Raw genomic sequence first — 23,934 nt, 5'->3', positions numbered from 1 at the left:
GAACTTAACACATCAGCTTCACTGAATTACAGAAAGTGAGACAAGCTCAGGGCACAGGTATTTGCTGTTTATTATTTATAGGAGGAATGTCAATATAAGGCAAGCAGTAAACAGAGCTAGAAGAAACTTACAGAAACAAATATTTGTTTTATTGGCTTCTGTATCCTCATCTATGAAGGAAATATTTTCAGAACAAACAGTTTGTATGCATATTATCTTATGGAAGCTTGGTGTTGCACTTGTGAGACTTTGCAGAGCTCAATGGATCTCATTTATTAAAGCCCTCCAAGGTTACACTTTCATCAGTGAAGCTGGGTGATCCAGCAAACCTGGAATGGATCTGGTCCAGGATTAAATACATTAGCTATCAAATAGAAAAATTGCTTTTAGGAAATCCAGATCAACCAGCTTCACTGATGAAAGTGTATCCTACTCACTGTTCCACTGTCCAAGATAGCAATGGCCACAGAATGTGAACTTTGCAAGAAAAGCTTTGTAAATACTAATAAAATTACTGCAGATCCAGAATTCATTTTTATGCGTTATTCGAAACTTCAAATAATGGATTTATATACCTATAGATTTATAATGATAATTGACTCCAATGTTTTTATTGGAAATGTAAGTGTATGCAAAGAAGTCAAACGCAAATGTCTTTGATGTACAACAAGAAATATACAGTCATGGTAAAAATATAATAGGATAAGTAAAACTATTTAAACAGTGTAAAGCTTTGACATAACAAGAATACAAATACAAAAGGGGGGATAAGGCAATGGGACCTCCCATGAGGAACAGTATAATTAGGTTGTAGCCACTGCAGAGTGAAACGTTCAACAAAAAACAAAAACGAAATTCAAGCAATCAACTAGCTTCTGGGATTCCAAGTTTGATCAAAAGCCTCAGGAGTGTCATTAGGCGTACAGTTAAGTCTATCATTAACCATTATCCAATTAGGTTTAGAGGTTAGAACCTCAGATGAAATTGTGAAGGACTTCCAAGCTTTGACTAAAGCAATTCCTGCTGCTAGCAAAATGTATTTGGGATAATCTCTTGAGAGGTTCTTGAGCAAGGAACAATTTGTGCCCCTCAGGTCAGTTTAAGTGACACCAATGTCACGTGGATATAGTAATTATAAAAGAGGTTCACTGAAGACCTGAAAGTTATTTCAAGGGTTCCCCTATGTTAAAAATGTAGAGAAAGGCTGGGCTAAATGTATCGTCACCCAAGAAACTAAGATGTTCTAAATTGCATCTTACCAACCCTCTCATATTCCCAGGGGAATTTATGGTGGTTTCTACATACTTGCTTTCTTTAATTTTAGATAGGACTAAAAATGTTAACGTGAATATAAAATACTGCATATTACCATTCTGAATTTAAAATCAATAGATGAAGCTTTAAATATTTTTCTATTCACCTTACAAAAACCAAGTTTACAGACACTCTTCTAGCTAATCTATTATTATTATTATTATTATTATTATTATTAATAAAAATAATAATAATAAAAAACAGGATTTATAAAGCACCAACATATTACATATACAATAAATAGGGGTTGCAAATGACAGACAGATACAGACAGTGACACAGGAGTAGGGGAGGACCTAGGAGGTGGGGGAAGTATCGCACACTAGGTAGGGAGATATGTAGTGGTGGGTGAGTAGTGAGGGTTTAAAAGACAGAAGAAGACGGGTAGGCAAGTTTCAAAAGATGGGGTTTGAGCACTCTTTTAAATGAGCAGAAAGTAGTAGCAAGCCAAAAAGAAGAAGGAAGACCATTCCAGAGAGTTGGAGCAGCTATAGAAAAGTCTTGGAGCCGTGAATGTGACAAAGTTATAAATAAGGAAGTCATTAGTCTACCTGAAAAAAAGATGATTAGTGCCATGTTATTCACTAAACACCACAGCTCTGGGAATTCTTAATCAAATATCAAGGCCTATTCACATAGATGTGAACCAACCACATAAAAAGGATTGCATTTCAAACTGAAGGGTGAAATCCTAATGCAGCAAAATGTTACATGAAGATGCACTTCAAGGCCAAACCCAATCATTTTTATGTCACTGGTTCACATCTATAAACTGCAATCTAGTGTAAAAGGAAAACTCACATGGGCTCACACCTACACATATGCATTACCATACATACATCAATGAACAGTGGGAATTCAGCTATAAATGTTGTATTTAAATAACAAACATATAAATATATAACATATAAAACAACAAGTGATTTATTGATGAGAAAATAATAGAGGCTGCCACTGTTCAACTCAATTTCCTTAGCTCTCATGCTAAGCTTTAGCTCCAATGCCTTCTGCATTCCTGACCCACAGCAGATGGAAATAATACTTCTTTCACTTTAAAATTCCCATTCTTGCAAATGTATATCCTCTCTTCAGACCTATCTTCCCATTCAAAATTAAAAAATACCATCTAATTTTAGTCACCTAAGTGCACCATCATGTGATCCTCTTCAGAACCTTTTCCATAGGTGCAGTCTGGGCCAACTGCCAACTGGTCCTGTTTTTGCCCCTTGTTGTGACATTATAATACCACCACTTTGGTGCTCAGGGCTCAGAGAGGACCCTGACATTGAACAGCCATAAGTATGCATCCATATTCCTGAAGAAGGATCTGTAATCTGTATGTTTTATGGACTGTTAATGATTAAGTAATACATATCATGTTGTACTCTAGATTTCATGAATCATGTTCCTGATGAAGCGGTATATATTTCAGCGAAACGCGTCAAACTATATGTAGTCATGGAAATATATATAGGAATATAATATAAGAACATAAAGTGATTTAAAACTTTTTGTATAAATAAATGATGCTTTTATTTCTATTTGAGAATAGTTTATTTATTGCCTTTAAAGTCCTGCTTTTAGTTTTGATCGTTTTGCTGTATGTTATGGGATATGGCTTTGTCTAAATAGTGGATGGGTGACTCTATCTCATGTTTTCTGTCTGTCATTTACAACCCCTATTTAATGTACAGTGCTGTGTAATATGTTGGCACTATATAAATCCTCTTTATTAATAATACTAAAAAGGATGTGGTCACTTTAAAAAGGACCCTATAATTGCTTACTAAAGAAGTCTGGTCTTGGCAAGATTTTATAATTTCATTAAACCTTGAGGAAGGCTTGGTAAAGATAGAAGCAAGGGAGAATAGCAAGGCCATCAGAGCAATGAACTCCTGCAGACAAAATATTCTCCTTTTCTTTGCAGTTTTTTTAATAAAAAAAAAAATAATAAATTTGACCCAAAACTATAATAATCTCCATGTGATTTGACATCTCTGAACATTGCCTCATTAAGTTTCTAAGAATCAGGACGACCCAACTTGATTTTGGACTACAGGGAGGTCTGAACCAAAAGATAAGAAGCAAGAAATAAGTTACAGTCGCACGGTAAAGCTATAAAAATAAAATGAATGTGACACAGTCTGCAGTGTATGGAGGGCTGCCCAAAGGAAAATGGACTGATTGTCTTTTTTGTTGAAGAGAAAATGACTTCTGCTAATAAGTATACTTTGCACACACAGAAAGAACCATTTTATATTGTCTATTCTCCTTAAATGTCACCTCTGACTCACGGCAGCGGCTAGAAAACCTCAAATAAGGACAAAAGAGAAGCGGAGAAACAAAGAACGTGGTACAGCGAAATCACGAGGCTCATTGTGGGATGTGGCGTGCACAGAATCAGTCACAGACGCTGTGCTAACTGGAATAATCAAGTGAAATTGGATGGTGTATTGGGCACTTTGAGGGTCCCACAAGATATGAGTAACTCTATTCATATACAATATGGTTTCTGAGTCACAGGTCAGGGTTGTCCATTAGGAGGGCACAGAAAAAAAAACTTGTGAATAAGAAACCAATTGGTATCTTTCAGCAGTTGTACGTAGGCACATGCAAATATGCAAAAAGTCATCTAGTGATTACCAACTTGTACCTTACTGGAGAAAAGGAACACATTATTCACTTTAAGTTGAAGCATTTGTCCATCAATTTGCCAATGTTTCAATATGTTTGGCCTCCTGCCATGCAAGCTCTTTCATTTGGTCATTGGGCTACAATCAGATCTTAAGAAAGCATTTGCAGGACTGATAGGCCGCCCACTGCACAGCAAGCTAACAATGCTGCTGCTATATATGAGGAATGATGACTAATGTAGTGATAAATTGATTTGCAGTTTATATTCTCTAAGATCTGGGCATTTATTATAAAGGTAAGACCATAACTGACTGCTTAGGTTTTTGGATTGGTCCCAGATTCAGAGACCTTCTATATGCACATTGTCCCTATATATTGTCATATATCCCTGTCCTTTAATAGTGCTTCAGCATGCTTTGAAAACCCAGTTTCATGCATTCTGTATTTTAAAATATATTAAGTAAAAAAAAAATTAACAGTTAATAAAATCTGCTGAGATATTTCCTGCCTATTGACAGGAAGTGGGGATATATGAGGAATGGGATTTTTAACGAACAAAGTAAAGGTATAAACTAATCATGCTTCAGAGAAGAGAATACAAACACCTTTTATTTAGGAAATACATGTAAAGACCAGGTAAACTTTAAGGTAAAACACTGCGGTTGTGTTCTGCTATTCATCTGATCTGATTGTACAATAACAATGCATGCCCTATTCTTCTATAGGTTATATTAGTTGTAGCTAACTTTTGCATTGAAAGTTGATTGTTTGCAACAGATGCTGAATGTGTGTTAGTCTATAAATATATATGTGACCAGTAATGGAACATGAAAAATGGAAATAATTGTGTCTACACACTGAGCAACCAAAACAATACAGGTACCTGACTAGTATTGTGTAGGTCGTGCTTGTGCTGACAAAACAGCTTTGTACCATTTAGGCATGGACTCGGCATGAAGTGTCCTGTAGTATTAAAGACAATTGGCCTGATTTAATAAAGCTCTCCAAGCCTGGAGAGGATACACTCTCATCAGTGAAGCTGGGTGATTCAGCAAACCTGGACTTGATCTGGTCCAGGTTTCAAAACATACGCTACCAAATAGCAAATGAGTTTAAAGAAATCCATTCCAGGTTTGCTGGATCACCCAGCTTCACTGATGAAAATGTATTTTCTCCAGCCTTGGGAAGCTTAAATAAATCAGGCCCATTGGCAACATGTCATTTCAATCACACAGCCTCTACCAGCCTGCCTTCTTCCCATAAGTAAACCCAGGTAAATGGCACACACACACACACACACATATACACACATACAGCCATCAACATGATTCATCAGACCAGGCCACCTCCTTCTATATTTCCATGGTATGGATGCCAATGCAGGCTCTTTTAGCAGTTGTACACGGATTATCATGGATACAGCCTCATTAGCAAGCAGATAAGATGCAATGGCCCTGATTTATTAAAGCTCTCCAATGCTGGGGAGGTTACACTTTTATCAGTGAAGCTGGGTGATCCAGCAAACCTCAAATGGATCAGGTCCAGAATGCAAAGTATTTGCTAGCAAATAGCAAATTACTTTGAAAAAATCCATCCCAGGTCTGCTGGATCACCCACTGATGAAAGTGTATCCTCTCCAGCCTTGGGGAGCTTTAATAAATCAGGCCCATAGTGTACTTTGACATCTTTCACTTTTCCCCAACATTAGGAGCTACATTGAGATTTGACCACGCTGGCTAGCTTGCCCACCCCATGTGCAAAATGATGCCACCCAATACTCTATAAATATTTATGAATATCATACAGATATAATATGTATTTGTTCCTTTAATTAAAAAATCTGAAAGTTTGAATGTTAAATTTATAAATCCAGATCTATAGAAAATCAACACAATGATAAAATTTGTTCCTCAAAAGGCAAATATTGGAGTTATGGCTCTACAAACCAGGGACATTTAATAATATAGTTTAAAAATTGTTCACTTGCTGGGAATTTAGTCATTTACAACCATCGTTTGGGTGATTTGAGTGTATCAGTGAATGAGCATTCCTGAAAAAAAAAAACAATCAATCTTTGCTACAGCTTACTTGCAGGAAGAGAGAGGTAAGTAATGGTGATCCCCTAAAAAAGTCATTTAGGTCAAGGGCCACCCCCTTTGCAGTAGTTCAGGAGAGAGAGAGAGATGCATGAGCATCGAGATCGGCAAGTTTTATTCCAATCTACATCACCCCATCTTGCGCCTGCACAGTGGGAGATCGGTTGACGTAGGAAGAAGAATGCGTAAGAAGAGAAGATGGATACCGAGATGCGTCGGGACATGATGGAAGAAACCCCCGACAGACAGACTGATCTGGGGGATTGAAGGTAAGTGCGATTTTATTGTTTTGGGTTTACTTTCGCTTGGGTTTATTTCTGCTCTCTAATCCCAATGCGTTTCGCCTCTTAGGGCTTCCTCAGGGATATTGGGGAGAACGTAAGCGTACTATAATAGGAATTTAGAAATTAGTCAAAGAAAAGATAGTTGTTCAAAAGTTACATTTGAATATATAGCTGCTACAGCTTAGAATTAATAATAAAAAAACTAGAAATTTCACAGATGTCCCTTGGCAGCCTCAGAATGTTGAAGTTTCAGTAGGTTGCTAGCATAGCATGCTGGAACTTTAAGGTCTATTGGCTGCACATAACTGGTGTAAGAGATATTTTCGCTGTGTTAATGATGTTTAATATCTCACAGTAAGCTGTGGGTAAAGACGCATTCAGTATAGAGCAGAACAAATATAAAGAGATTATTATACCAGAGGAGGAAGCAGAACCTTTAACTGGTAATATCTGCTCCTGCTGACTCATAATGAATGTACACAGGACATGGATGCAGACACACATGGCCTTTTATACCATCTTTCTCAGCCTCATTGCGAGCATTTAGCAATCATCTAGTGACAGATCACACTCCTACTCGAGAGCTATTTGAGCTCTGTGGGACTGAGAAGTGACACCTTCTCACAAACACAATGAAGCAGCCTCCTCGTGAACAATGTGTCAGGCTGGGAAAAAAATTAATTCCACATGCAAATCACTCAACCGCATTTCCAATACCAGCACACTGGCCGATAGGGGATTTCTTTATTTTACAATTCTCAGAATATTTAACCTTTTTATTTCAAGAGAAAATGAAAATAAATTATAACTTCAAGTGAAACAACTTGTGTCAAGTGACGGTTCACACAGCCATATCCTACAACCACACATTTATTTCTGGCATTGTCAGGTAGTATATATAACCAAGGAAAAGCTTAAATTTAAATATCAGAAAAAATGACTACCAATTGTAGAGAATAGGAAGAAGAACATGCTGGATAATCATCAGTCCAAACTTCTACTAGGAAAATACAAAAAGGCTTCCAATATTACAGGAAAGCCACCCGCTGTGAGGGTTCAATGCTTACACACTGCCTAAGGCTGCCCCCTTGAGGACCACTGGGTATTAACACCATGAAGACTACACTGGCACTAAAGAAATGCCTTCATCTGGAAGTATAAAATATGTTTCAGTAATGGCTGCATTCATTTTTGCAGTTCAATACAAATCCCCATACTTGACAATTAGTGAATTAACACATTTTGGAAGATTGTAATATCAGTATACTCTGCAACAATATGAAAGATAAACTGAGACCCCCCCTTCCTCAGGGTAAAGGAGCGCAGTGAGATTCCAGAGGGTTCCTGTGGGCTCCTTCTAACAGCTCTGTTGTCTAAAGTCTCTGACTTTTAGGGTTTTGGATAAACAGATGAGCCTTCCACCTCCCTCATGCACACATAGGCATACACAAGTAAACTAAGTAAAGTAAATTGCAATGCTTGCAAAGTGATTAACCTATTTCCTAACCCAAACATTGACAAGTGGGATGTATGTGATTAGCTGACACAAAATAGTTTTTTTTAATAATAAGTATTTGTTTAAGAATTAGTGGAAGCATGAAGTGGCTACTTGGTAGTTAGGAAGAGACTCAAAATCTCAACCACCCCAGATGGGACTCCTGGGAGTTGGGCTTGGGAGTTTAAATGGATTGTGGGTTTGAGTCCCATCTAGGATGGCTAAGTTCTTGAGTCTCTTCCTAACTACGAAGTAGCCACTTTATGGTTCCACTATATTAAAGTTGAGCGCCAGTTAGCCCAATTAATAAGGCACTGGCCTCCTAAATCTGGGATTGTGGCTTTCAGTCCTATCTCTAACAAACTACGTACTGCCACTCAATGTGTAGTTCCAGTATATTTAAGAATTATTAAAGCCTCCAGTGCACTGTCAGTTGTGAGCCAGAGCTTAAAAATACCCCATGACATCTTCTGGACTGCATTATTTGGAGATTAGGGGGTCAACAACCCTAGACTATTTGTATTGACCTGCAAACCAAAAAGTTTAGAAGGTGCCTGTAAGATCTACAGCATTCATTACTTCTGTGATAAATACAATTACTTTTTTATAAAGAAATTGAAAGGCTTTTTCTAGGTACACCTCCAATGCAATTTTATTTCTTTTTATAATTGTAGAAATGTGCACTTAACGCAGAAACTGTTAAATTACTTACCTGCAAATCTGCTTTATAATTTTAGGGTACCTTGAGACATTTTGTATCAAACAGTCAGCTCTTGACCTTTATTTCCTGATCATTTATGATGTACACACTAAAATTTCTTTTATTATTCACTAATATTTTCTTTGTAGCAAACTGATTAGGTTCAAAAAAATTGGTGATCTTTTTACATCCCTTGCTAGATTCCTGGAGTTCTATTTATACAACAGGGAATCAGATATTCCGTCAAACATCCCCTCATGGGAATCTTCCAGGTCCATGTGTTTCAATGTCAGTAATTAAATGATTGAGGGAATATAAGATTACCTGTTTTATAACTAGAGCCGATAGACATCTATACATTTTCTGAGAACATCACAAAGCTCTGCTGATCTTGGAATAATGACACCGCGCACATTAATAGCAAAGAAAACACTTAAGCCTCCATATTTGAGGTTTACATAACATCGGTTTCATAAGCATACTCCCCAAGGACTTCTTATTGGCACCATTCTGGAACATCTTATTCTAAATTTCAGTGATTTGAAGTAGTGGTAAAAGTGAGAGTATATTTCTTTTTCACATTACTTTATGTTAATTTACAGTGTTAAAATCATTTTAGTTTCCAGTATATTACCTTTATCCCTAGGCATTGTTTGGCTGAAGATCTCATATTTGTTTGTTCTAATATGCTTTAAAAAAACTCCTGAAGGTGTACTTACTTTTTTTACATGACTGTTACATTTTGTGCACATTAAAGCATAAATAATACATGTTAGCTGCAGATGGGCTTTCTTCCTGGCACCCTGCAGCTCTGTCCAGTAGGTTGCAGTGTCAGTGGAAAATTCACCATGGAAAGTAATCAGAACATTACACATTGCTGTGTTTATAGCTGCTGCAGTGAAGGCTTAGTAATCGGAAGAAAAAGCGCACTCTGTCAGAGCCTGCTGAGGAATGTGTGGGTGGTGTAATCGCTAATTGTATGGATCACACTAGACATCGCAATGAAATCACAAGAAACATTGATATCTTGTTCATCAGAGCTGCTATTAAAGCACACAGACACATAATTCATGCCACAGAAATCTTGTACTACAGATGACGGAAATGTTCACCGCGGGAAACAACCCGAAGAGGTACAGACATCCCAGTGGCTACTCTGTTTAGGAACAGTGAAACTAAAGTGCCTTCTAGTGATGGAGAACCTACAATGTATTCAATCTATAATGAAAATGTCTAACCTTAAAATGACACAGGAATTTAAACGTTACAACCGTGCAATGCAATAAAGAGGAACTGTACTGTCAAAGCTGTACCCCAAGAAAAGCAGGTATCAGCATAGTCTGTAGGTTTCTTGCCCGATCTTTACCCCATTACTGACTTACAATGCTTTGTTCTGTCCTGAGCTTTGGGTAGAAGTGGCCATTTTGGTAGGGAAGCTTTGCTTACTTATTTTGGAGCTGTCCCCTAATTAATTGAGATCTGATGGGGCTGCTTGGGATATTCAAGCAGCAGGAGGGGTGTAGAAAGCACAGATAAACAGAATGAATGGAGGTGAAGCAGGGAGATTTTTGCACTGCAGGTTCTCCGATACATCCTTCACTCCAGCAAGGAGAACTGTGAAATTTCACTCCAAACCTGAATATTTTACCAATCAAAGGCATGACGGATTCTCCCCTTATATGAGCACAATTGTAAGCATCTGATGTGTGTGCACAGTCTTAAGAAACTTACCCAGATTTTGCTTGTGGATGAGCATTTGAGGTCTAATTAGACTAGAATAAACCATATCAATAGAATTGCATTATCTTCACTGCTTAAAAATTCCAATGTATGTTACCAATCGAACAAGGTATCCGATAATAAGCTAACCACTGCATTTCAAAAAGAACAAACCCATATGTAGGCAAAACTTCCAAGAGGTCAGCAGACATAGAAAACACATCCCTGACCTATACAGTCATTGGTATTTTTAGATATCATGCTGCTGTAGAGACACCTGACAGATGATAACCTTTTTAGGAACCCCATACTTTTTATTTTGCAATTATTTGACTGCAAACTAACAAATTTATACTAGAAATGTATCCCCTTTACATACCGTATTTTTCGCCGTATAAGACGCTCCGGAATATAAGACGCACCCAATTTTAAAGGAGGAAAATCTAGAAAAAAAGTTTCTGAAAGATTATTCCCCTTCTGATCACTCATGTGCCATTCATACTGGTATTCCCCTTCTGATCACTCATGTGCCATTCAAATTCCCTTTCTGATCACTCTGTACCTTTCAAATTCCCTTTCTGATCACTCTGTCATTCAAACTCCCCTTCTGATCACTCTGTCATTCAAATTCCCCTTCTGATCACTCTGTGCTTTTTTTCTATTGTACGGCAGTTAGGACAGGGAACAGCAGGTGGCGCTGTGCCAGCTTCTTTCGCTTTGCTTTACAGACAGGAGAAAACACGATGCTGGCAGAGGAGAGAAGAGAGACACGCTGCAGCCAGAAACACACGCAGGATCGGGTATCGGGAGAGTATAATATTTTAATTATTTTTTTTTTAACACATTTGTCGTATAGGACGCACTAACTTTTCCCCCTAAGTTTTGGGGAAGAAAAAGTGCGTCTTATATGGCGAAAAATACGGTAATTCCCAATATAACGGCATTGACTTCCATCTTCCAGCTCTGTATACAACAGTAGGTGGCCAGAACATGGTCATGAAGAGGGCCTCTACCGGCCCAGTATTTTATATAGCACCATCATATTACGCAGCACTGTACAAAGTCTTTAGTCATGTCACTAACTTTCTCTCAAAGGAGCTCACAATCTAATGTCCCTACGATAGTCAAATGTCATTAATGTAGTCTAAGGTCAATTTAGGGGGAAGACAATTAACATAACTGCATGTTTTTGGGATGTGGGGGGAAACAGGAGGAAACCCACACAGACACGGGGAGAACCTGCAAACTCCATGCAGACAGTATCTTTGACATTCACCAGTAATGTTATACACACTAAAGCGTGGCCCTTTAGCGATTTCAGGGGCCACACAGAGGTCTTATATAAGTAAATTAGCCATCACTGCACTTGAGTATGCTGTAATTGATAAAGAGAGCACTTCAGCCTTACAGCCGGAAAGACCTTAATTCACCTTGAAGCACACAATGTTAGCCTCAGGTGCTCTTTGTTCTTAGCCCAGAGACTAACATTATTCAGACAGAATATTCTATTACACAGTTCTCTGTATTTCCGCTGTGTCGGTGTGTCTCTTGTCTCTACAATGGAAGCTTGCCTATCAGTGCAGTAATGGCTTGAATAAGCCATGAAAAAGCAAACAACAGATTTCTAATGTTAGATATCCTAAAGTGTGCTTTTTTATCTCATATATAAAAGTTGTGTAGAATCCATTCAATAATAGTTTTTACAAATAGCTGCATTACACAGTCATTTTACTAATCATACTCTATAGAAGCTATCCTTAACCTTTTTACCATGGGGAGACCCTTGAAATAATTTTCAAGTCTTGGGACTTCCCTTTATTAAATATCTCGGGAGTTCTCATTAGGAGTGGAAACAATTTTATGCAACTGCAAAAGACAGAAAACATCCTAAAACATTTTGCTGCACAGCAAAAATCAAAAGTTTATTTAAAAAAAATTACAACAAACTTGAGCTCACTAAAATACAAACAGTATATCCTATCCATAAAAACACCTAAACAATCCCACTTGAAAAGAAAGAAGATGGCGGCGTCCGGAGCTAGAACGTGGACAGGTGAGTCACCTTAGATTTCTGGTTCTGAAAATTATCTTTTGTGATCAGTGACAGTGAATGAATGCTAAACACACAGCACTGTTCATCTCTAGATTGTCTTTTATTGATCTGGCATAGAGTATGATTGCATGATATCGGGGAGCAGCTGCACATCCACTAGATTATGGTAGAAGACGATCACGACCAATAATTCCTGTTATTTATTATGTACCCTTAGCGCAAAGCAATATCAAAACTGATAAAAAATCAAAATCTCTTTTGGGCTAAGCAATGTGCAAAAGTCAATGTATAGATAGTAAAAAAATATCAGAGCTGAAATGAAAGTAAAAAGGATAAAAGTAAATGCAAATTCCAAGGAGACAATAGGAGGATTAGCTGGTGAAAGGGGCAGGTAAATCAACAAAACTATGCTCCACTACACCACCCCCTACAGGGGAAAATTCATAAGGCCTAGTAAATGCCAAAACAAGAAAAAGGGTAAAAGCAAAATGAAGCAACCTTGCAACTTCCTTCAATAAAGTTGTTTTGAAGAGAGCATGCATTGCGTTATGATGGTACACCACTGTCTTAGCTCTTTGGGCCTGATTTATGAAAGCTCTCCAAGGCTAGAGGGGATATACTTATCAGTGAAGCTGGGTGATCCAGCAAACATGGAATGGATGAAAGGTAAAATTTTTTTTTTTTTTAAAAGGGTGCAACACCAGCGATAAGGAATGACTCGAAGAGCAGAGCCTTTGGAATACCTATGTCACACATCCCGGGGGCATATATTTTAAATGGACTGTTCCAGAGTACATTAAAATCGTGTTAAAAACATCTTAGATTCCAAGGACAGCAAGTTGTAGATGTCATGTTTATATAATAAATGAATAGAATTGAAGGAAAAGGTATGGAGTGTTTATCTTGTGTTCTTATTAATTGCTTGTGCACCTTCAGAATGATTTCATTGCGCTTCCTGAAATACAGAACGGCACTCCACTGAGACACCTAATTGGACAGGAACATATTGAGAAGGGAGTTAGGGCACCAGATGCTGATAATTGGCCCTCTAGGGCCTACAATACAAAGTCTGGAATCTCCTATCTTCCACACCTGTTCAGATTCCGCTCACCGGCCCATAGGCAGCAGCTGAGGTGCGACAATACTCACTAGAATTGTCACAAGGGGGAAATGTAAATGGATTACAGGACTACAGATCTCTCAGTAATGGAGAACATTGTAACATTATCTTTAGAAGTAAAAAAAAATAGTATATACATATTTTATATTCCAATTCTGGGCTCAAACACTTTGAGCCTGAGATCGCCTGAAACTCTCCAAGGCTGAGAAGATACACTTTCAGCAGTAAAGCTGGCTGATCCTGTAAATCTGGACTGGATCTGGTCCAGAATCGAAATCATTTGCTAACAAATAGCTAATGACTTTTAAAAAAATCCATTTCATGTTTGCTGGATCACCCAGCTTCACTGATAAAAGTGTAAAGGTTGGAGCCTTGGAGACCTTTAATAAAAAGAACAATATTCCTTAATAGAGATAATATCAATACATATTGTTGACATTAAATGCCTGTTCCAACCCAGAGGTTACTGGTAAAAATAACAGACACATTGAGCCTGATTTATTAAGGCATTCCAAAGATTTGCATGGGGAAACCTGGCTGATCCAGCAAATCTGGAATAGATCTGGTCCAGGATTAAAAACATTTTCCAACTAATAGGACAGGATTTTTTTTAATGAAATCCATTCCAGGTTTACTGAATCACTCCAGGTTCTCCATTATTAGTCTATCGTCTCCAGTCTTGGATTAATCAGTCCCATTGGCTATGCTATACTTCACATAGCCAGTGTTGCCAGAAGAACTGTAGGAGGAACCAAGATGGTCCACAAACTACAATATTCTTGCAGAAAACGAGAGAGGGACAGATACAAGACCGGTCACCCTGCATAGAGAGAGAGAGCAGCACTGACTGCACAGAATCAGTGGAGGAGTTGTGTCATGCTGGACTATAGCACAGATCTGGAAGAAATATACAAACATTACCTAAATGTATGTAGTTGTACCTAAAGCTCTTTTATTCAGAAAATATTTAGTCCAGAGCTCAACTTTCGGGGCTGTATTTTTAAGTGAAGACATTCAATATCATTTCAATGGGTTTCTGAAGTCAAGGAGAGTGGGCAACTCTGAGGGCTCTGACCTGGCACCAATGATAATGGTAATGTGGGATAATAATTTATTTATATAATTGTCATCTTACTATTTTCTTTTAATTTGCTTTTATGGAACAACAAGCAATATGCATATTCCTTAACACAACATAACACAAAAGTTTATTATCTGTTACCTGTATCATTTGCCTTTTTTACATTGTCACTATCATCAAACAGCAGAGGAAACAAATTTCTTAGCTGTAACAGCTACATCTTTGTAAGTGGAGGGAGCTAACTTTAAAAGCAAGTTTATGAATAGGTTCCTCTAGTGTGTAATCCTATTTCCTAATGTTATGACTGTTACTATTATAAACACATCATCAGGGATTGCTATGGAATTCTGTGCTCCTATATTAATGATATAAATAGACAAAGTACCATGGATATCTTCGGGGATGCTGGTCCTAGGGCTCAGGACACTGACACACAAAGAAAAATGCATGCAGCATCGCTAGCCTACGGATTGTTTAATCAAACATTCTAGAGTTAAAAATAATCCTTGTTTAATGCATGATGTGATTTGTGCCCGGGTTCCTGTGCTGTGTGGAGGCAGTTTGCAGAGGTCACAGGTGCATTGTGTGCACAGAGACAGGAAACTATCCAAAGATTAATCAGAAAATCTATGCTATGCCTTGGGTGTGATTTTAATAATATTATTAAACAGAATTTATATAGCACCAACATATTACGCAGCGCTGTACAATAAATAGGGGTTGCAAATGACAGACGAAGACAGACAGAGATACAGGAGGAGAGGATAATCAGAGAAATCTCTGGGAAATGGATGTCCGGTGTACTTTAAAATTCTATTGAGAACACACAGACTTTATACTAAAGCAAACTTTGTTGTGTGAAGATTTTGGTAGTAACATGAAAACAAATATTATTGTTATGGATTTATATAACACAGATATTCACTGTGCTCTGCAAGTATTTGCATCTTGGGGGAGTCATTTGGATAATTCTTCAAATCAGGAGAACATAAAACATGGTCAACAATAACAGAATACATCTGAATCATACAATACATACAATCTGAACAGCACTACAGACCTGAAATGGACTCATTTAGGTCCAGCAAATCCACTTTCCTTCCATTCCATTGCATGCATGTAAACTGATCAGGAAATAAAGTTTTGCATCTCAATGTTTTTGTGCACACATAATGGATGGAACAAAGAGGGTCAGAGGCTGCTACAGTTTTCTGTTACTCATAATTGGTAAGATTAGCTCACCACTGGCCATTCCAATACCGTCAGTTACTTTTTTTATAGTTTGGTGGTCCCAGGAGCCACATTTGCAGGTGAAGGGATGTTTTTAAAGATTAATTTCCAATTTTAAAAGAGTGGCATCCGCATGTATAATAAAAATGGATATAATACATGATTATGCAAAGTACACAATAAATGAGTGCAGCATTACAAAAGGGAAAACATGGGGTATAGACTATTGTCTAATATGCTATTTTGTTTGCCACACCCCACTCACATGAAAGAGATTTGTAATGAGATTCATAAACAATGAGAAAGTACGGGTGTTTCAAATTGGCAATATGATTTGTACTATTGTTTCAAAACTTATAAATACCAAAAACAAATCATACAATAATACATATTATAAGTTCCAGGATTTTTTAAGATATTACCCATTTTTAAAGTAAGGGTCCCTGACTTTTAGCTATACATGGATTCACTAATCATATGGTTGGAGATAAACAACACTAGTGGAAAAACAAAAAAGAGCGCTAGACTCCTCTTACCCCGACGCGTTTCGCCTACTGGCTTCCTAAGAGGTATTGCTGAGGACGCTTAGGCTTACAAGGTACAAGTAAGTAAAGAAAAGATAATCAAACTTTTTTTATGTGTAAGGGGTGATATGGGACTATGTTGGAATAGTAATGTGTAGGGTACTGTGGTAGATTATATTTTCTATATGCTATTAACATTAAAAATATAGTGCAGTGAGGTCTGAAGGCAGATGGTACAATAGAAAGACAGGATATTGTGTTACCTTTTTCAATATGTTATATCCAAATAAATTTAAATGTAAGACTTACTTGGTTTCACTGACACTTGGAGTAAGTTAGATTTTCAGCAGGTAAAAGAATTAGGGCAGGTGGTGCCTAAAAAGGCCACAGGGAGTTAGGAACGTCTAATTTATTAATAGAGGTTATAAAGGGTAGTAAGAGTGAGTGAGTGCAGCGTTATACAGAATGGGAATCCCTAGTACTATGAGGAGGCAGAATACACAGTAAAGGGGTGTGGGGTTATACAGAGTGGGATCCCCTAGTACTAGCAGGGGGTAGTGTGGTGGGGGCAGGGTACATACTGGTGCAGTGTTATACTGAGTAGAGGTATCTTTTCAAAATGTGGGGCCAAAGACAGGTTTAAAAATGGGGCCTAACAATGCAGCTTATAAAGTATATACATCATGATACCCCAAAAAATAGTAACCCAATGCCAGCACTATAACCCCCACATAGTAACCCACAGCACCATTACTCCCAACCAGCAGCATATCCCCCAGATCCTACAATACAGTCATCCCCTATATACCCGAGCAATCCCTGTCCATCTCATTCCCTCTACCCTCCATCTTTCCCATTCTGTAGAGTTTTGCATTAGAGGGGAAGCTAAACTCCCTGGTCCCTGTTGCCGGGGTAGTGGCTTGAGGTGGCCAGGTGTAAGGCACCATGATGTTTTTGCTGCTCCACATCTGTCGCTTTGAGCTGGACACAGCACTGTGCAGCATGGAATACTCCATTACCCTGTACAGGAAGTCCCCGAGTTATGGACATCCGACATCTTTTGCTAAACACAGCTGAGGTTGTGTTGTGGTTGATCTTAGGAGCTGATCTGATCTGTAACATCTTGTAACTCTTTAATGACCAAGGCAAACTCTGCCTAATAATATGTTGAGACAAACATCTGTTCTATTTGTACTTATTAAAATAATGTACCTGTTCTGACTTACATACAAATTCAACTTAAGAACAAACCTACAGTCCCCTATCTTGTATGTAACCCAGGAACTACCTGTACAGTATACTGGGCTGGCACCTTGTGTGCCACCATTTAGCACTTTCTATTAGATAAATAAGTGATCTGCTTTCACACGTGGCTTGGCAAAGCAATGTAAATGTGTAAAAGCTACTGTAGCTTTGCTGCGTTTTCTGATATAAGAGCTCGGCATAACCCACATCAAGATCCAGACTCAGGTTGGCATTCAGTGAATGCTGTTAGCATGGCACGATTCCAAACACAGATTTTGGTCCGAGAGTCATTTGATATGTGATATCAGTGACCTCTCCAGTCAATGCAGGGCAGAATCAGAAGTAAATATAAATGTATTTAGAAACAGAAAGTAAGCAAATATAAAGATATTAGCAAATATTTTCAAATCTGGACCAGATCCATTCCATGTTTGCTGGATCACCCAAGTTCCCCCATTATAGTCTATCTTCTCCATGCTTGGATAAAAGAATAAAGCTCTCCATTGATAGGTATTGATATTGGTCACTGATAGTTAAACAGCCCAATATGTTTCTATTTTAGAAATGATAGCATAATGATAACCTATTATCTTCAAAACCTGATCGTTTTTTTCATGTAACACATTTGATTACTTGTGACATTATCAGAAAATAGACTGATTGTGCCTGATTGGGTCCACTAACAATGATCCTATTACATTTTACAAATCGGACACTAGAAGCAACAGAGAACAGATGCGTGGTGCCGAGCTGATCCTAATAAGTCATTTGTATAGCATGTGGTCATGAGAATGTCACCTTGATATTACAATATATTTTATATTAATATAAATGTAAATATTTATATGTCAAACGTTGGCTGGTCCAATCTATATTATCTGTAGGAACAGATATGGCCGCAGTGTAACTGAAGACCATGTTTGGGTTCTGAAAGGTCTAAAATCCTGAGTGCATTATAATGCAAATATCAAGAATTCCCGGAAGCTAAATCAGTGCATATTGTGCATACTTGACAAATATGTATATTCTCTGATAATTCTCAGTAAATTTATCAATATACCCCTAAGGTCTGGCTTGCGCACTAGACAGGTCTGTTAGCTCCATTTCCCGATAACATATCACAGATACTATATCTGCAGCACCACCAGCAGGTGAATCATTCATCATACTGACAACACAACAGCAAAACCTCTAAGCACAATAAATAGCTAATTTATTCAGACACCTGGCTGCATTTATAACTGAATTAGGGCTGGGCAGAGCCGGCCATACAAAAGCAGATGTTGCAGTTACATCGGTCACTATGCCAGATCTACAGTTCACCTCCTCGTTGCAGGTGGACATCGTGTGATGTTCTGCGGTCTGCCTGGTCTATAGCAGATGTGCAGGTTATAAGCAAAAGATGAAAGTTGCATAACTAAACCCTAATCTGTTATACAGACAGGTCTAGATAATGATTACAGCAATGACCTATATTCACAATGGAAAGCTGAATTACTTTGTCCATTTGGTACAAAAGGAATAGAGATTTATGATAATTCCACACACATCATATTTTCTTTCTATGACATAGCAAGTTTTCCAGCTATTTAGTCTATAGTACAAAAAATGCCACATATGTACAAAAAAGTGCCACATATATCAACAATACATAAATAGTTAAAACCACCATATATTTGACCCATAAAAACCAAATTGCTCATAGCAAAAAATGTCTTGCTTAGGAAGATGGAGCCTCTAGGGGGTGCTATGGCTTGCACAAAAGTGGTGTGAGCCCTGAGAAGGGCCAAGGGCGCAAAGTGTAAGCGGCAACCAGGTTTTCTCCAGAGCCTAGTGGTGAGAATGTTCCAATGCTGGTTACTGACAGGTTGCGGTCCTTTGGCACACCAGGGTGGGCAGGAAGATACACAGTATCAAATCACAAGGCAGAATATTAAGTCAAGGAAGGCCGTGGGTCAGGGCAGGAAATAGACACCAGTGACACAGGAGACACTGGAAGAAACAGGCACAGGTGACAAAGGAATATCCACAGACAGAGAGGAACACTGGAACAGCACAAGGGAATTGGCCAGAAACAAAAGCATAGGCAACAGGGGGTAACACAGGAGCTGGACAGGGAAAGCACTGAATTCACCAACAGGTGTAGAGGAAATGCTCAGCAGAGCTAGGGGATTCGGCACTGGTGGAGACACGTTGCACGAATGCTGAGTTCTGTGTCTGAGCTGGCCAAATAGCCAGGAATAATAAAAGCCTATTTCTTTATTGGCCAATGGGATGGGGGAAACTGATAAAACTTGGAGGAGCAGGCCCGCCCAGTGAGTGTGATTATTTCATCACAAACAAGGTGACAGAAGAATTGTATTTTTTGCAGTCTGAAATCTACATTTTAAAAAGACTTTTTAGGACAATCACAGAATGTGATAAGATAAAAGGGATTATTTCCATCATGTAGCTAACCTGAAACAAAGAACAAAAATGTTTAATGCAACTAATAATAATAATGTGTTAAATTGGGCGACTCTGTCACTGCTGTGGGGAAGAAAATATGGGACCTTCGAGGCACTCTGGATAAATGTACTATTTATTTAGAAAAAAATCTATACTTTATTACATAACCAACAATAAATAAATCGTTAAAACCACCATATATTTGATTAATTAAAGCTAAATAGCAAAAAACAGTGACATACAAGGTTCATACTTCGTCACAATGAACATCGACACATTTCACATAAGCTACATGTCCACTTCTTCAGGAAACAAATGAGACCTACATTATAATAAACATTTCTTATTAACAATTCCAAAAAACAATAAATCAAGAGTAACTATCAATACATGTTTCATAGAAAATTTATAATATAAAAATAGAGCTTACTTTAGCCTGGATCATTCCTAAAGTGTATAGAGCTTCCCCAGATCTGAATATAATTTATTTATGTATGGATAATATGTATTATAATGTAGGCCCAATTTATCCTGAAGAAGCGGACATACAGCTTCCGCAAAACGCATCGATGTTCACTGAGACGAAGTATGAACTTTGTATGTAACTGTTTTTTGCTTTTTGGTTTTAATGAATCAAATATATGGTGTTTTTAGCTATTAACGCTTTGTTGATTATGTAATAAAGTATAGTTTTTTTCTATTTTTTTGTAAACTAAATGGTACATTTATCCAGAGTGCCCATATATTCTTACTCACAGCAGTGACAGAGGCCGAGTCGCCCAATTTAAAACATTATTATTATTAGTTGCATTAAACATTTTTGTCCTTTGTTTCAGTGGACATGTAGCTTATGTGAAATGTGTCGATGTTCATTGTGACGAAGTATGAACCTTGTATGTCACTGTTTTTTGCTATTTAGCTTTAATTAATCAAATATATGGTAGTTTTAACGATTTATTTATTGTTGGTTATGTAATAAAGTATAGATTTTTTTCTAAATAAATAGTACATTTATCCAGAGTGCCTCGAAGGTCCCATATTTTCTTCCCCACAGCAGTGACAGAGTCGCCCAATTTAACACATTATTATTATTAGTTGCATTAAACATTTTTGTTCTTTGTTTCAGGTTAGCTACATGATGGAAATAATCCTTTTATGTTATCATCACATCCTGCGGTTGTCCAAAAAAGTCTTCTTAAAATGCAGATTTCAGACTGGAAAAAATTCCTCCGTCACCTTGTTTGTGATGAAAAAATCTCCGAATATGACAATTTCAAGGTGGCCATACACCAAATATCAGCATTGTCATCCCCGTCATTGTATCCGCCACGCATTTTGGTCAAGTTGGTGATTGAAGCAGAATTACTTCTAAGAACTGAATTATTTTTAAAAATAAATAACCGAAAACATTACATTTTTATTTTCTCAGGAAGGCTGAGCCTGTTAGAAGTCTGCAGAACCTAAAGCGGACCTATCACCATGATTAAATAACCCTTTTATATAAAGTAAAAATGTTCTTTTCCATCAAATGCCTTTATGGCGCAGACTGAATGGTCTGCTCATGCCCAATATTGGACAAGAAGGGGCTTTTCAGTCATTGAAAAAAAAAAGATGTCAATCTCTTGTATGCGCAGTAAGATTTGCATGTTTTTTTATATATATATATGAGCAGTGATACATGAGCAGTGCAAAATCAGGTGACTAAGGCAGAAAAGCAAAAAGATGGTGGCCGACGGAGCCAGGATGAAGGAAGAAACCAGGATAATGTGGGACTGAATTGAGGACATCCTCAGAGGGAATGAAGGATCTACGAAGGTCATTTTTTTATTTTAACTTTAGTTCCACTTTAACAGTCATACAGATATCAGACGTCTGATTACTGTTGTTGGAAATAATCTTTTGTGATCATTCCAGTAACAGGTGAATGAATGAGAGCTGTACACACAGCACCCTTCTGTTCAATAGAATGGGAGAGGATGAGCAGCACCCCGCTTTGCTCTCCTCCATAGGAAGCAGCAATCATTTATCAGTAGGGACATCAGATTGAGAGCCCCTTTGAGGGACAGCTAGTGACATGACTATGGGCTTTGTACAGCGCTGCATATTATGTTTGTGCTATATAAATACTGCGCAATAATAATAATATTTATCAGTCGTTCATCAATCCACCAGCCAATACGGATGCTCGTAACATTAAAGTACTGTGAAATGAGGGCAATTGTATTTTTTATACAGATAACATTGGTCGGGTACAAAGGCATGTAACATAACTATATGGGCACCAAGACATTGGGAGATGGGATTGTATTATATGTCAGACTGTACTTCTGCTTTGGAACATGCAAACGCTGTATGTAAGTGTGAATTGGAAAGGCCGGATTTAAAGGGTATGTAAACCCACAGAACAAACTTCTTCTATTTGCTGTGTTAAATATACAGCTGAAAGTGTTTTAATATATCTGAGTGTGAAATGCAAACAAATCCCTGTTGATCCTGCACAAAACTTGCTGTGTTCCTGGCCTGTGCTAAAATCTCACTTATATTAGCCCTGATTTATTAAAGCCTGGAGAGGGTACACTTTCATCAGTGAAGCTGGGTGACCCAGCAAACCTGGGTGACCCAGCAAACCTGGAATGGATCTGGTCCAGAATAAAAACATTGCAAAAAGCAAATAACTTTGAGAAATCTATTTCAGGCTTGCTGGATCACCCTGGTTTATTGATAAAAGTGTATTCTCTCCAGCCTTGGAGGGGTTTATTAAATTAGGCCCATTGTTTCTAGAGTACAGAATGTATCTTTAAGTTATGAAAAATGTGTAAGGTTTTGTAGTCTTAACAAATTCCTGTCCAGAAACAACATTGTTCCTCCATAGATTGTGCAGTGAGTAAGGCTTGTCACCCTAGGAAAGGAAATAATGAAGCCACCACACCTAATGACTGGTATGGTGCAAAATAAAGACCAACTGTAAACTCAAAAGTTGAGAACTTACAGGATGTCCAAGATTGGTACTGAGGACATCTAGTGGTGAAAAGTAAGTAATGCAAGGGAAAGCACTGGAAAAAAGGAGAGTACTGCAGCATAATTTTTATTTTGGTATTACACTTCTGTGAGCAGACCTAATTTTCCAGAGCTGGGGAAGTGGTGAATGTGGATTTTGCTTGGAGGTATAGGTTGAAGTGTTGTTTAGTGCTACACCTGAGACAGATGTCTGTACTGCGTTGGCTTACAGTATATTTAATGAGAATCTGTAGTTTTCCATATTGGTATAATAAAGTTTATACCTGGCACAAGGCTGCCCTGTCCAATTTCTGTAATCCCATATTATTACTTCATAAGTAGCCCTAACAGGTTCCAGTAGAGGGAAGATGCCAAGAATGCGGAAGGAGAGACCTGAACTCTTCTATAAACCCGGGAACATTTTATTCCTCTTGTAAGACTACAACACAGATGGACAGCTGGAACGTATCAGTCCCTGTCCTCTGAACCATAAGATCCCCTCAAAACCAAATGGTACCAAACTTGCTAAAATGTTTGTATATCACTCCGGGTTTGTATTTGGTCTTCAAGATTCTTAGGGCATTTTCCTTAATTTTGTATCATGCACATTTCCCCAGCACTGTGATTGTTTGTCACCTGAATCAGTTAATGTTTTCTAGTTCTGTTGCTTAGCATATAACCTACAAATGTCTTTGGACCTTTTTATAGTGAAAACTGTCAAACTAAATGCATCTGGTTCAATGACGTGTAGGTAAGAAGTTGAGAAACCGCATTTTCACCAAAGGATAAGACGTGTTTGGGCTAAAAAGCACCTACCTCTTTTTTATCACCTTCACAATATTGTAATACCGTGTTTCCCCGAAAATAAGACACTGTCTTATATTTTTTGGGGCTTCCAAAAACACACTAGGTCTTATTTTCAGGGTAGGTCTTATATACTTTTTTTAATGAAAAAAAACACTTACCATATTCATGTAGAACAATGTACATTTGA

The 23,934-nt window shown here is 37.9% G+C and overlaps 1 protein-coding gene across 4 annotated transcripts in view; it reads right to left on the bottom strand.

The window, feature by feature from the left end:
• Window positions 1-23,934, bottom strand: part of GRAMD1B (GRAM domain containing 1B) — a 152,694-nt gene that overhangs the window by 122,357 nt on the left and 6,403 nt on the right. The gene's annotated exons all lie outside the window — the stretch shown is intronic.

This window comes from Pyxicephalus adspersus, chromosome 11 (genome assembly GCF_032062135.1).
Source record: "Pyxicephalus adspersus chromosome 11, UCB_Pads_2.0, whole genome shotgun sequence".
In the NCBI taxonomy this organism is placed as follows: Eukaryota; Metazoa; Chordata; class Amphibia; order Anura; family Pyxicephalidae; genus Pyxicephalus; species Pyxicephalus adspersus.
The sequence above is the reverse complement of the archived record's forward strand: the minus strand, read 5'-3'. Positions and strand labels throughout refer to the sequence as shown.